Consider the following 18,734-nt stretch of genomic DNA (forward strand, 5'->3'; position numbering starts at 1 on the left):
TTTTATATATAAATAGATTGAAATAAATCAGACAATTATTTTTTATTATATAAAATTAATATTATAAAACGAAGAGTTCGCTACGTAGGAATAAACAGTTTCGCTTAATTAAGTTTACCTGTTTGATAATAAATTAACTATTCTCTTTTCTTAAACCTACATTCCAATTTGAGTTCAGCATTAATAATTGCTTCCGAGAGAACCCAAGAGTAAATACAATTTCGATGTAATGAGGGTGAATATATATACATGAGTATATTTATTGAGCCGTTTGGGCTTTTTGAATTCAAGTGTTTATTTTTGTTTCTCGGCACCGTAGCATTTACATACATTAGGTATGTCCATTAATATATAACTATATACTTTGGATTCTAACGCAGGAATCGGGAAAGCCGTTTCAGCACAAATTCATCTTCGTAGAAGACGAATAAACACAATACGCTTTCGTCATGTCTTATAAAGGTAGGTCTAATAAAACGGTTGATTCATTCTCCTCGAAAACTCATCCTATAACAGCTCTTCAACCGCCTCTGAATGCTTTTCCTCGCTTTAGTTAGACACGAGTTCAAGTTCGAGAAACTCTGCTTTCTGTGTGAAAACTAATTATAAAATTCAATTATTTCTTTGCCCTACCGTATCCAAGTGGATTTCATTAGTTCGATTTTAGTCTTAAGTGAAGACCAACCATTTCAAAAGTTTAGGATAATCCGATTCTATTAAAATATCGACAATCACGTCTCTTATGGTTCAATTGAATTCATTAGCACAGTAAACGGAAATTCATAAAAGTTCTTTCAGAGTAGGTAACATTTACTAAATATTTGATGGCTGAAACTGATAAATATTGAAACGACTTATTTATGATGAATTGAATTAAAAAATCACTTCGTGTCAATATGTTTTTATTGCAGAAACACAAGAACTGTTACGAGAATTATTTAATAAATGCCTAACACACAATTTAAAATCAACTATTAATCAGTGCCACATAGAAAATTTAGGTCTTGAAATAGAAAGAGAAAATAGTTTAGGAAATAAACTGAAATTAAAAAATATTAAGCTATCTGGATAACCGGCAAGTTAAATTTATACTATTTATTTTGATGAGATAAACTTATTCTCACCGGATTTACTGCTGTACCACATAAAATAAACTCGAAAGAACATCAAGTTTATAGAGGATAAAAAATCATGTTATACTTTATATTATATCATGGATTCTCTTCCAAAACGGAACACAAGTAAAACATTACTTGAATGCTTATTGTATTACCTATGCTAAATATGCTTATTTAAATTCCATTTTAATTAAAATCTGTACAATGACTCTATGGAAGTCAATAAAAAATAGGCGAGATAGGTTGGTAGGACACCTTCTCAGGCATGAAGATCTAGTCAGAGACATATTAGATGCAGAAGCAGGAGTTAGAAGGGGTAGAGGTAGAGCTAGGTTACATTACTGTTTCGTTTATAGGTGGTAGAAAATGTTCTCAGAGGGCCGAGAAGATGTGAACGACGAAGAACGTGTCGTCCGCACACGTCAACAACATACGAAAATATTGATGAAGTGATGAAAATAGTATTGGCCAATCGTCGAATCATCGTTAGAGAAGTTGCTGAGGACCTAAACATATCGATTAGCTCCTGCTATTCGATTTTTACCAATGATTAGGGCATGAGACGGGTCGCCGCAAAATTCATACCAAAATTGCTCAATTTCGGCCAAAAACAGCATCACATTTATATTGCTAAGGAACTGTTGGACCCTGTCCGCGACGATCCAAATTTTCTCCAGAGGGTCATAACTGGTGATGGATCATGAGTTTATGGTTATAATGTGGAAACTAAAGCTCAATCATCCCAATGGAAGCTGCCGTATGAGTCAAGACCGAAAAAAACGCACCAAGTTAGGTCGAATGTGAAGGTTTTGCTTACAGATTTCTTCGATTGCCCTCGCATTATGCATCATGAGTTGTTGCTACAGGATAGAACGATCAATAAGGAATATTACCTACAAATCATGAGCAATTTACGCGAAGCAATCAGTCAGAAACATCCGGATTTGTGGAAGAACAAAGATTAACTTTTGTACCATGATAACGCCCTTGTTCACAAATCGTAGCTTGTGCGCGAAGTTTTAACCGAAAACAACATACTAATAATGCCACAGCCACCGTATTCCCCAAATCTGGTCCCTCTGACTTTTTCTTGTTCCCGAAACTGAAGAGGCCCATTAAATAACCACACTACGCTACGATTGAGAAGATAAAGACGACACCGAAGGAGGAGCAAAAATGATTTTTTGAAGTTCTTCTAGGATTAGAAAAACGTTGGCACAAGTGTATAAATATCTGGTGGGGATTACTTTGAAGGGACAAAATACTTTTTGAACACACCTCGTACAATAGAAGTGGTGCATTTGTTACTTATTTTATATACACCACGAATTTCTCAAATTGGGTTTTTACACGTACCTACCCAAATGAAGTGAATACTTATGATGATACGTGATATTTTGTGACAAACTAATATCCTTAACTATGGTTATTTTAACTTAAAACTAAAAGTATCTATATATACTACCACAGCCGTCTCTACTTACAAGCCATGCTGAAGGTTTACTTGGCAACACTGTGGGAGTCCCAGGATTTCCCAGTTAATGAGAGTTTGGTGGTTTTTTCGCTGTTCTATAACATTTTAATTTTAGCGGAAATATCGTGCAATAAATGCGAAATAAGGATGTGTTTTAGTGATTAATACCTTTGGATACAGTTTTTAATTGCAGAAGGTAATATTAACTATTAAGTGATAAAGTGAAAATGTTTTAGGTCAGATTGTGTGTTTTAGTTGTAAATTTTCTGGTTTATTTCTTAATAAAATGCCTCGTCATTGTGTTCCCAGTTGCAATTCAAATTATAAATCATCTTTAAAATGTAAGTACAAGTATGTCTATATTTTTATTCCCAAAAAAATGATGAAATGCGAAAATATTCTGCAGTTTACTTACGTCACTTTAACGAAAGTCACATTATAAAAACAGTAAAAGAAAGTATCTACTGCCGGTAATGTTTTGGGTGTGCTTTTAACATATCCTAAATTACCAGAGAATGATGAAATAGAAATTTAAATTGTTGAAAAGTCTCCCTTAAACATAAGTACTGAACTTTTTAAATTCCGATTTTTCAATGAATTGTAATTTAGATGACTCCTTAAAAACTTGCAACAATTGTGTTTCGCTCATAATAAACAGGCTGAACACCAAAAACCAATTTTAGGAAAGTTAACTATTTTTAAAAATATATAGTTGTAGAAGACATCATAAAGACATATATTCTTCCAAATTTTATCTTATTTTGCTAATGTTTCGCTTAATGATTACGTTAAAATTATAAATTATAGAAAGCAAGAGTCCCGCCACTCCAATTCAAATTCAGCTAACTGTCATCATCATAAGGTCGTCAGTCTTTAGACTGTTTGGACACGTACCTCCACTCTTTCCTATCCTGAGCTAAACTTCGCATTTCCCTAAAACTAGAACAGCCCACATCCTTAACTATTTGCGAAGAGTAATCTAATCTAGGTCTACCTCTACCCCTCCTAACTCCTGTTTCTGCCTCTAATATGTCTCTGACTAGACCTTCATGCCTGAGAAGGTGTCCTACCAACCTATCTCGCCTATTTTTTATTGACTTCCATAGAGTCCTCTGTTCTCCTATTCTTTCCAATACCTCTTCATTTCTAACCTTTTCTACCCACGATATCCTCATCATCCGCCTATAACACCACATTTCGAACGCTTCTAACCTTTTCTTTTCCGCCGCTCCCACTGTCCATGTTTCGCACCCGTACAACGCCGTGCTCCAAACATACACCTTTAACAACCTTTTTCGAATTTCTAAATTAACCGTTCGCGAGCATAGAAGTGACTTCTTTTTATTAAAGGCGACACGACCCTGCGCTATCCTCTGCTTTATATCCCTACTACTCCTTCCATCCTCACTTATCTGACTTCCTAGGTATCTAAAATCAGCCACTTCTTCTAATTTTTCGTCTCCTATCTTTATATTCGCTCTTTCCCTACTTTTTCTTCCCTTGCATATCAGTATTTTAGTTTTACTTTTATTTATTTTCATACAGTACTGATCTGTCAGTACCGCTTCCATTTTATTTAAAGCTATCTCTAGGTCCTCCTTGCTAGATGCTAATACTGCTATATCATCTGCAAATCTAAGCATACTAATCTTTTGCCCTTGTACGTCTATCCCTACAGTTGTACTGTCTTTAATGATGTTGATGGCGTCTTCGATGTATAAATTAAAAAGTAGCGGTGACAGTGTGCATCCCTATCTGACTCCCTTCCTAATATTTACTTCTCTACGTTGCATCCCCAGCTAACTGTAAGACAGCAAAAATCCGTAGATTAGAAAAGTTCAAATAGTAATTAATTTTTTCTAATGGGATGGCAGGGCTATTGGTGAACCTCAAAAAATTCATATAGGTAATTATCAATGTTTACCTAATCTATTGTCTTTTCTATTTTGTTCTTAATACCTACATATTGAAGTGTATTTTAAATAACGTCACATACTATCAGTGATGAACAAATGTTAGTTATTTAATAATTTAATTCATTTTTATCGTAATGGGTGTCTAAAAATCATGTGTAACGACGTGTAGTAATAACAAGTANGCTAATAATAAGTATAACGTCTCCCCGAGATTCAGGTATTTATCATATGATTTGTTTAGAAAATAATAAAATTTATTTATGTCCGCCTTACAAGGCAAATTCTGCACATTAAATCTCAATTTAGTGCAGCATTGTGTAAATTTCACACAACAGACAACCTAAAATTTAACTCGAGTATGTCGGTGCAGTTTTCTGCTTGCTATCTGCCTGTTTGTACTGCTCCTTTATAATTAAACATAAAAAATACAATACCTTCCCATATTTAGATAATATTTCATCAATAATTGAAAAATATGTTAGGAACATAAATGATACGCAGTTATATTTCATTCAGAGCTTACAATTCCTTAAGTAAATTAACAGCTAATAATAAGTATAACGTCTCCCCGAGATTCAGGTATTTATCATATGATTTGTTTAGAAAATAATAAAATTTATTTATGTCCGCCTTACAAGGCAAATTCTGCACATTAAATCTCAATTTAGTGCAGCATTGTGTAAATTTCACACAACAGACAACCTAAAATTTAACTCGAGTATGTCGGTGCAGTTTTCTGCTTGCTATCTGCCTGTTTGTACTGCTCCTTTATAATTAAACATAAAAAATACAATACCTTCCCATATTTAGATAATATTTCATCAATAATTGAAAAATATGTTAGGAACATAAATGATACGCAGTTATATTTCATTCAGAGCTTACAATTCCTTAAGTAAATTAACAGCTAATAATAAGTATAACGTCTCCCCGAGATTCAGGTATTTATCATATGATTTGTTTAGAAAATAATAAAATTTATTTATGTCCGCCTTACAAGGCAAATTCTGCACATTAAATCTCAATTTAGTGCAGCATTGTGTAAATTTCACACAACAGACAACCTAAAATTTAACTCGAGTATGTCGGTGCAGTTTTCTGCTTGCTATCTGCCTGTTTGTACTGCTATTACGTAATTTTTGGAAAAATGAAATTTCATTTGAGCCCTTTAAGTGACGTTTTTGTTCTTGACATTGTCGTTAAAATAAAGTTATGAAGCGGTAACTTCGTTTTTAAGTATAGAGCGTTAGGCTGTGCGACGACTAAAAATATCTTTACTGCCTACAAATACACTGTTATTAGGTAATATATTTTGCTGGCATTTGAACATTGCCATTTTCTTTAAGCATTCGACATTTTCATGACGTAAAGGCATTATACGAAATTTTGATGTTATTGTCTCAAATGAAATATGTAGAAGATTATTTTCTAAAAGCTATTATATCGAATATACAAGAACATAAGTATTCATTGTCGATTTGCTGTTATGGAACAAATGTGCAAGTGAGAAAACTTCAATGCCTTGGTGAATTAATTTTAAAATTAACTTTACCCACTACAGATAACCTTAAATTAATAAGGATGTTACTGCTCTTGCTGGAAATCTAACCTGGACCAATGCTTTTACGTACCAGTACTATCTGCCACTAAGCTACTAGGAGGTGACAGCAACAACACCGACGATGTCTAAGAGTATTGGTTGCAGAATCGTCGAACCAATATATAATTATTATTAGTAATAACGCAGTTTGAATTTTTGAAGGGTTAAATTCAATGCATTAGTCAATTAATTGCAATTTATCCTCATTAATTTGAGGTTACTTGTAGTGGGTAAAGTTAATTCACTAATGCATCAAATTTAACCCTACAAAAATTCAAAGTATCTCATTATTCATACCGGTTGTACATTGAGTCAACAATTCTACAATCTTTGTTGCTATCACCGTCTCGTAGCTTAGTGGTAGAGTTGTGTTAGTGCGTAAAGCAAGGCCCGTGTTCAATTCGCGGCTAGAGAGTGATAGCAACGACAATCTGTCCCCATTAACTTGAGGTTATCTGTAGCGGATAAAGTAAATTAAAAAAATTAATTAACCTATGCAAATGTTCAAAAAATAAACGTAAGTTATTCTGAAAATGAAAGGATTATATTAGTAACTTTATCACAAACCGAATAGTATTCCAATTAATTAGCCATCAATTTGGCAATCGTCATAGTCGTCATCATCTCTATACCTTCACTCTACAATTTGTTGTAATTCAGAACGCTATTACTATCTATGAGATTCCTTTAAAACACTGTTTCAGCATTCCCAATAAATCACTTGAAGAAAATTTTAGACTACCCGTCAAACCTGCGATACCTTCACTATGTTTAGGAAAACACGACGCTTCTTGAAAAACCCATTTCCGGGATTTTTAAGTTTCGCCGTTGAGTAACTTATGTATTATTTTTTTTAAAAATTAGTTTTACTTTTACTAACACTAGACTAGATCCGTCCGATTTTCCTTCTCGCCCATAGTAGAATCCTACCTTTGATACTTTCACATGTCTATCTTGAAATTCTTCCGAAACTTTTAAATTTAAAACCAAAATCCCCTGATTTCTCTGATGTTTTCGTATGCTGCCAGATGTTAAGCTTTCTTTTCTCTAAATACTTATTCCAGCAGTAGCATTTAAAGATCCCAAATTAAGTGTAATATTTAATTAATATTGCGACTTGGTGCATATATGAAGAAACTGGAAGGCGGTAGTGGATGAGCTGAGGTAGGAGTAATATAGGAGTGGTGCGTGGCGTCGTTGCTATGGATGCGAATATGTAGTTAGATAGGTTTAGCAGTTAACCTGAAATTGCTGAAGAGAACAGAACCGTATTGATTACCTTTGTGCTGTAGTGTAATAAAACATTGTTTTACAGATGTATTTTTTTAATAAATAAATCACAGCAAGTCAGTTTCAAATTTTTCTTCTCAATAAGACCCAAATACATACCATTACAAAAATTACATTCTAATTTCTATAAACCTTATTTAACCATTTCCTCAGCCTTATCATTAGTATTCAATTATAAATTGGTTAAGTGTTCATTGAATGCTTTTTTATGATTATTCAATTTTTTTATATCAAACATTAGAAGTTAGTATTGATAATGACTGTGTATGTCCAGTACCTATACCAATGAAGTTACACTGCAAAGATAAAATCCTTTTGAAAGAAGGAAAGACCGAAGAAAAATGTGCAAATTTCATCGGAATAATTTATTCATACGAACGGTTTAAATCAGTATTCGGACACTACGAAATGGCGTGTTGTTGCAAGTGATTAACAGAGCAGTATTAATTTTGGGTACTCCTAAATGGATCATTAGGGACCAACATATCGCTGTCGACCTGAGCTTCCACACAACATAAAGCAACAGCCGCCTATCTCATTTACTTACTCTACATTCAGTTGTAGAAATACTTTTGCAGAAATATGTTTTCATTGTTATTCTTTTGTGAAAGACATACGTTTCTACGAACTAGAAAAACACACAAAACACAAGTAAAATACACTTTATGCTTATTATGTTTAGATAAGTCAATAAATTCTATTCATGTAGCACTTTACTGGAAGGAAAATAGCCATTGTTATCGTAAAAATCCGCTGAGTGGTTCGCAGCAACGTTAAACTTCCTTCCTTTTATAATCATTATTTATTTTTAATTCACAAAATACATTTCATAATCTTGCTGTTTTTTATTAATTTAAAGGCTCCAAGTTCATTTAGGTTCATTTTTCCAAAAGCAACTCATTTTTGTCCATCATTATTTTCCCATAATGAAATTAAATTCTGAGTCTTCAAAACTGCATTTCATTTATTAGCAGATGTAGGTTGCATTTCGTCTAGACTTGCTTATAATAATTTAAGTGCCTCGTTAAATGCCTACTACTGCAAATACCAACCGCAAGGCTATCTGCATACTGTTTCGACGGTTAATGTCTATAAAGCTATGATGTATCGCTCGGATAGTCTTTATGCTCAACTGGTACAAGTACTAATTTACTACAAAACATAACGGCAATAATCAAAGTCTCATTTGCTGATTTTATTGACCAGGATGTGTGATAGGTATTAGAGGTAATTATAAAAACTAGCAATTTAATTATAATACTACAAACGTGGTATCCACTCAATATATAGAAACATAGATTAAGTCTACATTAAATTGTTGAAACTTTCTAAAATAGTAAATGACAGGTAATTTCAATAGGCTAGTGATATGGACGGTGGAGGTAAGAAGAACTATCTCATATGGGGGAATGTTAAAAAAGTGTCCAGCTAGAACCAGCAAATAACAATAGAGATAGTCCAGTATACCCAACCTCAACTATCTACGTAGTCCAAACTAATTTTGTCTTTGTTTATTTTTCTATCATATTCTTTATATTTGAAATTTACCCTGTTGCTACTGTGGCGCCACCATAATTACCGCAGGTTGACGAGCACTTTTTCACTACAGAGATAGTAGATTCTTATCTGAGGAACTATTTTTACATTCGCAAAACTTGAGATAAGGCAAGTCGGTGAATTCGTTAATTAATTAATACAATATTATTGTTATTAATGTTTGTTTGACAGATATGATGAAAATACTACAAAACGGCACAGTGAACGCCATCTGTAGCACGATACTACATTTTAGGATTACGTATTTTTCAACAAGGTCCACTTGTGTGGATATCTACTTGCTGAAAACGAATCCTGGCGTAGCCAACCTCAACGTGATAGGCACGTCAGCTTAATCGAATAAAATAATTCGAAGTGGTCTGTATTCTGTCGAAACTGTCAGACGCGGATCGCGATTTCGATCTTTTTGGATCTCATCAGCGCGTCGCAGGCAGCTCCAACACAGACCAACTTTTACCTGCTGTCTTAACAGTGCGTTTCAGAAAATACTACAAACGGCACAGTGAACGCCATCTGTAGCACGATGCTACATTTCGAATTATTTTATTCGATTAAGCTAACGTGCCTATCACGTTGAGGTTGGCTACGCCAGGATTCGTTTTCAGCAAGTAGATATCCACACAAGTGAACCTTGTTGAAAAATACGTAATCCTAAAATATAGCATCGTGTTACAGATGGCGTTCACTGTGCCGTTTGTAGTATTTTCTGAAACGCACTGTTAAGACAGCAGGTAAAATTTGGTCTGCGTTCTGTCGGAGCTGCCTGCGATGCGCTAATGAGATCCAAAATGATCGAAATCGCGATCCGCGTCTGGCAGTTTCGACAGAATAGAGACCACTTCGAATTATTTTATTAGATATGATGAAATTTTTGATTAATTATTTAAAAATATTACCGTATATGTTTTGTATTTTAAAAATTATCTTGGCTTCCCTGCTATGTCAGTGACCATCTAGAATGTATCACCGTGGGTAAATCCTCAAAATTACACCACATTAATGTCAAATACTGAAAGACCTACCTTTCATGTTTTATTTGACAGTGCTATTGAACTTGCCAAAACAAGAGTGTGTCACGTCAAATATTTTGCGTTGTTTATAACTTAATCTGCGACACATCGTGATCGGTTTTTACTAATTTTCAATAATAAATATTTTCAGTCTGTAAACCTAAGAGCTTTCAAATGAAGCGTATAATGAGGACAAATCGTCAGGACGAAGAAGCAAGAACCATATGTTTAAATGAGTGATTTCACATGAAGTGTCTGCAATCAGAGTGTATGATTCGCTGCGAAAGGTATAGGTTGAGACCGTGCGTCAGCGTACCTATTGTCAATGCGCGTACGAGTGAGTGGTTTGACCTGAGAACAGATGACCCGTGGGATACCGTCCCGTCTTACCCTGTTGTATGTCATTACTTTATAGCATGTAGGTGCACATCCATTTGACTGAAGAGGACCTTCATTGGTCCTAGAACGGCCTGAGGTAGAGGGGTTTTAGTCGGTAGGTCCGAGGACTTCTTCCTCGGGAATCCGACACTACCCAGTCGTACGGACGGGTGGGTGTCTTTTGAAGATTTCCCCTCTTCCACGAAAACATAAAAAAAAATTAACTTGTATATGAAAACAGTACGTCGCATATAGAAAGCTGGCGCGAATGATCAGCGCTGACGATCATACGATCCACATGAATACGGTTCTTACGATTAATATTATGTATCAATTTTCTATACGTGATGTACTTACTGTTTTCACATGCATGTCGTATAGTCAGTAACTGACCCATTCTCGGTGTTAGTTGTTCCATTTGATTTGCATCTAAGTAATAAAATGATTGGCGTGGCTTGCCTAATTAATCGACGAAGAAAAAAGTGAAGCAAAAATGGTAAGAAAGGCACATAGTGAGTGCTTTTGGTACCTTATTATTATACTGGTGGTTGTATAGTCAAACACGCCCACGTGTGTATAAGAAAAAATAATTGTAGAGGCCAAACATCCACCAGACACAATTAAAATGTGGCTGTGGGTATAAGCGCAAGCGCAATAATTAGAGAGCTTTATAACATAGAGACTCAGAATATAAGTAAAATTCCGATCCTTTTTGCCAACTTTAAAATATCTGGCGGAAATCACCGTCGATGGAAAGTGTCTGGCAATGTTGATTATTAACTTTTAACAAAAGTATGTGAAACATTATGCAAAAATCAGCAGTCACACTTTAGGAAAAGCGAGTAATGTTTTTACGTAGGTACCTTTAGCACCTGTATTCTGCAAATTGGCCGTCGACCCAAGTTAGTAAGCATACATATGTTTAAGGTACAAGGAATACTGAAAGCTGATGTAGGTACCTACTATACTAAATAGTGAAAGCTTATTTTGAAACTGATTTGAGATTAAGCGTTAAATTAAATAAACATTAAACAAGTATTAATTTTAGCGGCAAAGTTTAACGAAACGAAATTGTTGCTAGTAAATAACAGTAGAGCCTTATACAACAGAAACGAACATGATAACGAAAAAGAGTTTAAATTAAACTTTATTATGGGAATGTCTAAAAGCGGCGTTTACTCTGTAGATATTTATACTCCATTAGTTTTAAATAGTGCCTGCAAATTATGTACGTTCATTGGTTATGAATTATTTATCAAGCGAATTAATTTTGTGTTTCAATGTGGGATAAATGAAAATGAATTTATGTTCACATACCTACATACCTGCACTAAAATATGAATTCGTCGTGGAAAATGCAAAAGCGTGAATTGTTGTTGTTAGACTGCACTGTAAAGAGCTATTAATATTCATTTAGAATCAATTAGCTCGCTTCAGGAAAATATTTTTGACCTTTATTAATTATCATCAATATAGATTATAGTTACACTAAAACAGTCATTAATATTAGCATTAGTAATAATTAATACATTTGTTAAGCCATTAAATCAACTGACTCCCAAGTGTAGCTGTGGAAAAGATCCTAAAAATTCCCTAAAATTCACAATTTCTTGCGTGTCTTCTGGTGTTCATACGAAACGGCTTTGTCAAGATTAAGAAAATCTATTTTAGATCATACTGACGTTGGTACGTATAGAAAGATACCCTAATGAAATGATGCATATCCATTGCCCTCTTTATGCGTTGTTCTGGGAGTGGTAGACAATTACGAAATTCATACATGGCCTTTGACATCTGAAGTCAACGAAAACTGTCATTCTCTGATGACCAAATTAACAACGAAATACGGTAAACAAAATAATAATGCCATAAATGATATAATATATATATAAATAGGTAGATAATTACTTAAAAATTACATTATTAGGGACATCACACTGTGATCTCAATCTGTTGTATCACTCGAATGGACGAATGTTTTCCAACACTAGCTAGAGTATCCGAGTTTAAAAATTTCATCTGCTTAAAGTCTAAAGATAGCATTTGCATCTGTTTTACTCCAGAATAAGTAATGTTTTGCTTGATTTCAGATCTACTACTAATTTTCTCCACTGGACTGAAGTGCATCTGATTTGGACAACCGAATGTATAATTTTAAAGTCAATTTTAACAAACGAATTCACAGTTTCAGCCAGTGTGTAATGACAGCGTCTTGGACTAACATTTTAAAAGACGCGGACTCGAATCCTGGACTACAGACAAACCTGATCAAGCAGAAATCTTTCCCATATGTGGGGCCAAAAATAGTAAAATTGGAAGATAATGATTTTAGGAGATATCAAAAATGTTGAAGAGAGAACCATAAAATGAAGGAAATAATTGAATAGCGCTTTTGTTAATATTACTATTATTAGTTGCTGCAATTTTAAGTGATATCCGGATTTTCTAATATTCTAAAAGACGCGGGATCGAATTCTCGACTGAAAAAACTCCTTTTTAATAATACTGATCAGCGAAAGATCTCTCCCATATATTAGGGATAATGGCAGATGAAGTGGAATCTGCTTTCCTCATCTTTACTTAAACTCACTTACAAAAATATACCCAGTGGTTTACTAATATCAAGTGTAAAACATAAGTTTTTTAGGGCAAATTTGGACTTCATTGAAGAAACGTAAATCAAATGAAATCTTTACACTGCGGTGTTGGTGTCCGAAGCTAAATGAGAAATGGGTGTATCACGATAGTAGCTTGCTCCTACAAGTAAGGGTAGTGTGAAAGTTCAAGCGCACTGTGATACTCGATACTTTGCTATTGCCTTCTAGAAGGAATGCTTCATAACATTTACTTTGGGTAATTTCCCATGGTTATAATGGCACAATGATAAAAATCGTTAGAACAGCTAAGGTGTCTGTCTGTCAACGCAGAATGGAAGGAACGTTTTAATTAAACAAACAAACATTTCCTGAGTTTGTTTGCTAATTGGCATTTGTATTTGAATCTATTCAAGATGTAGCACGCTTTTTATTTTCACAAACCTTACATTGTAAGCGAAGAAAAGAATGAGGAAGTAGAAGTTCTAGTACTGTAGATACCTATTTGTAGAACTAAGTTATGGACGATCTCAACTCTCATATCTTAGCTAGCTTTGTTTGAATTCACTGCAAATTCCCTAGAGAATCGTTTGTTTTACGGCGATCCTGGGATCATAAATTAAAACGCGCACGAAGACACTGCCATTCCATTTGCAGTTCTGCTACTTCCTCTCCAAATCCTGATCTTTCTAGTTCTCCTATTATACGTTCTCTTTACTTATGTAAGTAGTTGTATCTGCACATATCTTCCTTTTTCAAAATTCTTGATCTAACCTAGTACATAATTATGTAAGTGCATATCATTAACAAAGAAATATACCTAATGCTAAATATTTTACATGAATATTCATCAAATAATTGACTAAAAGAGAGCTTGATGATGACGTGTGACGAATACTTGAAATGAAAAGATGAAAATAGGAAAACTATTATTATCTTTAGTTAACATTTATACAGACTTTGAATATTAGGATCATATAGGAAGCCCGTACTTTAGTAGGGTAAAATTTAAATCCTTTTCACAACCTTTTAATACAGCTTAAAATACTAACTAGTTATTACTTCATTAGGGACATTATCAATAATTGGGTGAATTCAGTAAATTGAATACAAATTGTGTACGTTTAAAAGATTTAAGAAGGTCTGCTAATTATCATATGAGTGCAGAAGTATTGCTTCTTATTGCCCAATGTCTCAAACTCTTTAGATTGCTTTTATTCTTGTTATTTATAAACGAAATAATAAAATGCACAAATGTAAGTTCATTAAGATCAGCTATTCGTTTGATTGTAATTGGTTTAACATAATTTACTCTAAACCCTCTATATCCTCATTCTAAATGCAATGAAACATAAAAGCGGATGCCACTAGAGAGTAACAAGATATTTTAGCAGTAACTGATAGCAGTTGGTTACCTCGTTTCGTTGATAACGGGGCCGGAATTCAGAGCAAGTAATCTACCCTTTCCGCAAACTTGTGACAGAAATTCAAAGTTTTCAACCTAATTCCGGATTAAATTAAAACAGTTAGCGAACTTGCTGGAACCTCTAACCTCAAACGCGTTTAAAATATAGATATAGCAGTTAACAGGTGTATGACGTTTGCAATAATTATCGACCTAGACTGCTAAACGGACATGCGAGATTTTCTAAATGAAGGTATTAAATTTTTGCCATAAATTGCCTGTGTGATCATTGAATGAAATCTGTACTGGCAAACTCTAAGATATTTCAAACACTCATTCAAGCAATCAATTCAATGAAGAGTTAGTTTAAAGGAAGCGTATGAAAATGTTTGTAGTGTATTGAAGTCATTATTTCTGAAGATATCTACTTCTAACATTTCCAAATTCTGTCGACATTTGTCATTTGCTCCGAATTTATCTCGGGCCCAGCCTGAGAACCTTTTGAGGCGTTGGTAAGGCATGCCACCAAACAATTTCAGGAACAAATAAGGCTCATAGTAGGATGACCTAAGCTTATTAACAAAGTTACGTGAGGTTTTCCTGCTCGTACCGCGTATGCATCGAAGTAGGTTTTCCCGACTATAACCAATACAAAAAACCATTACCTTCTAAAAGAAATACGTTTTGCTCTTAAATATATTTTTTGGCAGTAGACATTTTTAAAAATTATTTTGAAAGGAATAAAATTAATTATTGTTTTGTGATTTCTTATAAAATGTGTACTGGTAGATTCAAATTAGATGTCTGTTCAAACATAGAGATAAAGGTTGTTCGAGTTTTCGAAGCATGTAAAGATTGACACCACGTAGGAAGGAGTATGTCGAACCAGTATTTGGGGTGAAAAACTTATGATCACGATGATCAGGTGAAGGTTTCTAAAGTAAGATTGACCAACAAAGGTTGCGTGCAGAGAGCTCCTCACGATAACTGTCGTTTTTCTTACTTTTTACGATTTAAACAAGTTCATCTATCCTGTTCGATATTGAACCAATCCGATAATTTTATTCGATGTGCCTTAATCTCACGGCATGCATATTTAATGGTAACAAAATATGCTTTCGCAGAACTAATACATTCTTAGTAACAGGGTGTTTTCTTAAAAACAGAAAAGAGAGAATGTTACAACGTTTTTACTTATTTGAAGAAACTTGGTGTCTTTTTGTTTTCATATAGTGTAATAAATACAAAATTGCTAGTGTGTAATAATGAAATGTTTTAATATGAAATATTCTCAATTTTTTATCCACTACACACTTCCTCAAACTAATGAAGAAAAATTGTTGCTGTTGTCACCCCCCGCCGGGAATCGAACCCGGGCCCTTGGGCTTAATGCGCCAATGCTTTGACCACTAAGCTACGATTCCTCATTAATTTGAGAAAGTGTGTAGTGGGTAAAAAATTGAGAATATTTCATATTAAAACTAACTCACTTCGGGAAGATTTCTACATTGTATGTATATTTATATTCAATGAAATGTTTGTATTAAAACCATTTGGCTTTGAATAATGTTCCGAATACTGAAGCACTTCCTTAGTTTAGGGTAACTGAAACAGCAATATAATTTGAAGGAGGAAATAAAGAATGAAAGGAAGTCTAAAATACAAAGGCGATAATTTTCATGACTTGACATTTTGTAAAGTATGACCTAAATTTCTTTTTTCCAGAAAACTTCTTCGCCCTTTGTTCTCATTAACCCGACGAATTTAAATGCTTAATAATGTCGCTGAAAGGTATTAACGTTGCAATCATTTATATTTAACTTCGTTTCCTTATAGATGGTAAAAGAAATCTCGTGTCTTGAAAACTATTAAGATGGGATTATAAATATTGAAGCGCTAATAAAAAATATGATTTTCACTGTCGGTGCTATAAAATACAAGAAAATAAAGGGAAACCTTGTCGCAACAAGCTCCTAAATGAATAAACTTCAGAAAGAAAGGAATAATGAAATAGATCTTACTCCTAGATATTCCGACATGTTTTGGTTTTTTAGTACGTAAGAGCATGAAAAACAAATGAACAAGTAACTTTTCTATATAGATCACTTGTGTAATATAAGCGAACATAAACTACTATTTCAAATTGTGCGCTAACACCCACTCATTTGAATACGGAAAACAATTAGGAAATTAGAAGTAAATCAGGAGAGAATTAGAATGAGAACCAAGTGGATAAGGGTGATGATACGGATATGTGCTGTACATTGATCGCGTATGCCATTTAAATTCACTGCAATAGTCCACATTCCTTTCCTTGGTAGCCAATATATTACTTTTTGGGAATTTTATTGGACTCCCTCTACGATACACGTATTGGGATAGCTTAATAGGGATAATACATTGTATAGGCATTGTATACCACTTTTACGCTTTATTGTAGATCGTAGACTTTTTAGTATCAATCAGGTCCTTAAAAAAATTAAAGTACCAATATAATTAATCCATTGTAAATCTGAAAACACTTAACTTCTTCTAAAATATGACTAAAATGTAATAAACCCGAAATATTCTTCACTTCAAATGTCTTCATATATGCATTATATAAAAATATATTCCACAGCAGGTATATAAAATTCAACCTTGCAAGTTTGTCAGACTTCCAATGAACTGATTTTCTTTTACAACAGATATCTGTCTCACATGGAAAAAACCGTTTACCTTTATGGAGAGGTTGTCATTTCCATTTTGTTTTTGTTTACTCTGGCATTAAATATTTTTGATGCTACCTCTACCTAAGAGGTTACAAAATAGCAAAAGTTTTGCCATGTTGAAGAATTGAATTTCTCTGCAGTTGTGAAAGGAAACCAAGTAAAACGATCGTAATATACATGCTTACATTTATGCTGAATATGAAAAAACCATGCCGCATTCTCAGAAAAGTAACATTTTCGTAAGTTTACGAAATAGGACTGACATTTTACGACCGATCGATCTGTGCCTCACTGTCTCCTTTCTTAAAAGCAAGCAAGCCGTGACACTCCTTTTACCGTTGTTTTATTTGTAATAAAGTTCTGTTTTCCCTCAGAGCAGCCAGGCTCTTTTTTATCAGACTTTGATGAGGACCAGACGTTAAACATCACGCATGAGAAATTTTATCGGATTTAGGTAGGCACACAATAGACTAAACAATGGAAGTAGGGCGCATGAAAAAACATTACGCACAAGAAGAGCTTGCGCTGTCTGCACATGAACAGTATTTTAAAATAAAGTGCTCGAATTCCGCTGATGCTTCAAAATAAAATTCGATTCGCCATTCAAATTTTACCGCATAAGCACATTTTTTAAAATAAAATTCAAACGAAACTTTTATGAAGTATTGCTTTTTAATAAAAGCAAGCAATACTTTACAAGAAACGAATTCGTCGAACAATAAAGAAATGAAAAACAATATTAACCTCAATTTCAACAAAATCATTATAGATACATGTACTAATCGCCAATTTTATATGCAACAAATGCAAACTATTTAAAAACTATACCTATATAACCTAACCAAACAATGACGTCACCAATACATATACATCTCAAAGCAGCCTACTACCTATGTCATAGGCCGCCAAATATTTTTTTTTCAGCGTTAGATAACTAAGCTTCATTATCATTTCCGCGCCCAATATATATATATATATATCAAAATCATCAGCATATTCATCTCTTGGAATTTATTTAATGTCCCTGCCGGCTGATATTTTACGAGTACTTTATTCACAGAAAGCATTAGTTTTATATATTTCCTAGTACAATATCGAAATTTCATACAATTCCTAGGAAATGTATACATTTTCCAGGATATGTGTGTATTAAAAACTATTTCAAACAGTATTTTATACATTTCCTAAATTTCATACATTTCCGGTAATATATGTACAATGAACAAAAAGTATTTTAGAATTTCAGTTTGCATATATAATTTTAGAATAACCAAATTTGGATACCTTTTTCAAATATTTATATTTTTCCTATACATGGCGTAAACTTTGTTCAGAAAATTCTGCGGAGCCATTTTGTCGAGAGCTGATGTATTGCGACAACCTGGTTCATCCGTCAACGTCAGAACTTCAAAATGAAACTTTAGCTGGGCTTTAATACATGTCGATAACCATTTGTCGCATGCAAAGTGTTTTTAGTCGAAAAGTTAAAAACGCAGAAAAAGTTTCTGTGTATCATTTTTTAGCCTCAGTAATAAAGTACATTGTAATATTGATAGCACTTTCTAAAAAAGTTATTATTATTTACACAACATAAGAAGATCAACTTCTACATGCTTATTTATAGGTATATATATATTTACACATATAAGTATGAAATAAAATTAATACACAGTTAGTTCAA

The sequence above is a fragment of the Agrilus planipennis genome, unplaced genomic scaffold (assembly GCF_000699045.2).
Source record: "Agrilus planipennis isolate EAB-ADULT unplaced genomic scaffold, Apla_2.0 scaffold166, whole genome shotgun sequence".
NCBI lineage: Eukaryota > Metazoa > Arthropoda > Insecta > Coleoptera > Buprestidae > Agrilus > Agrilus planipennis.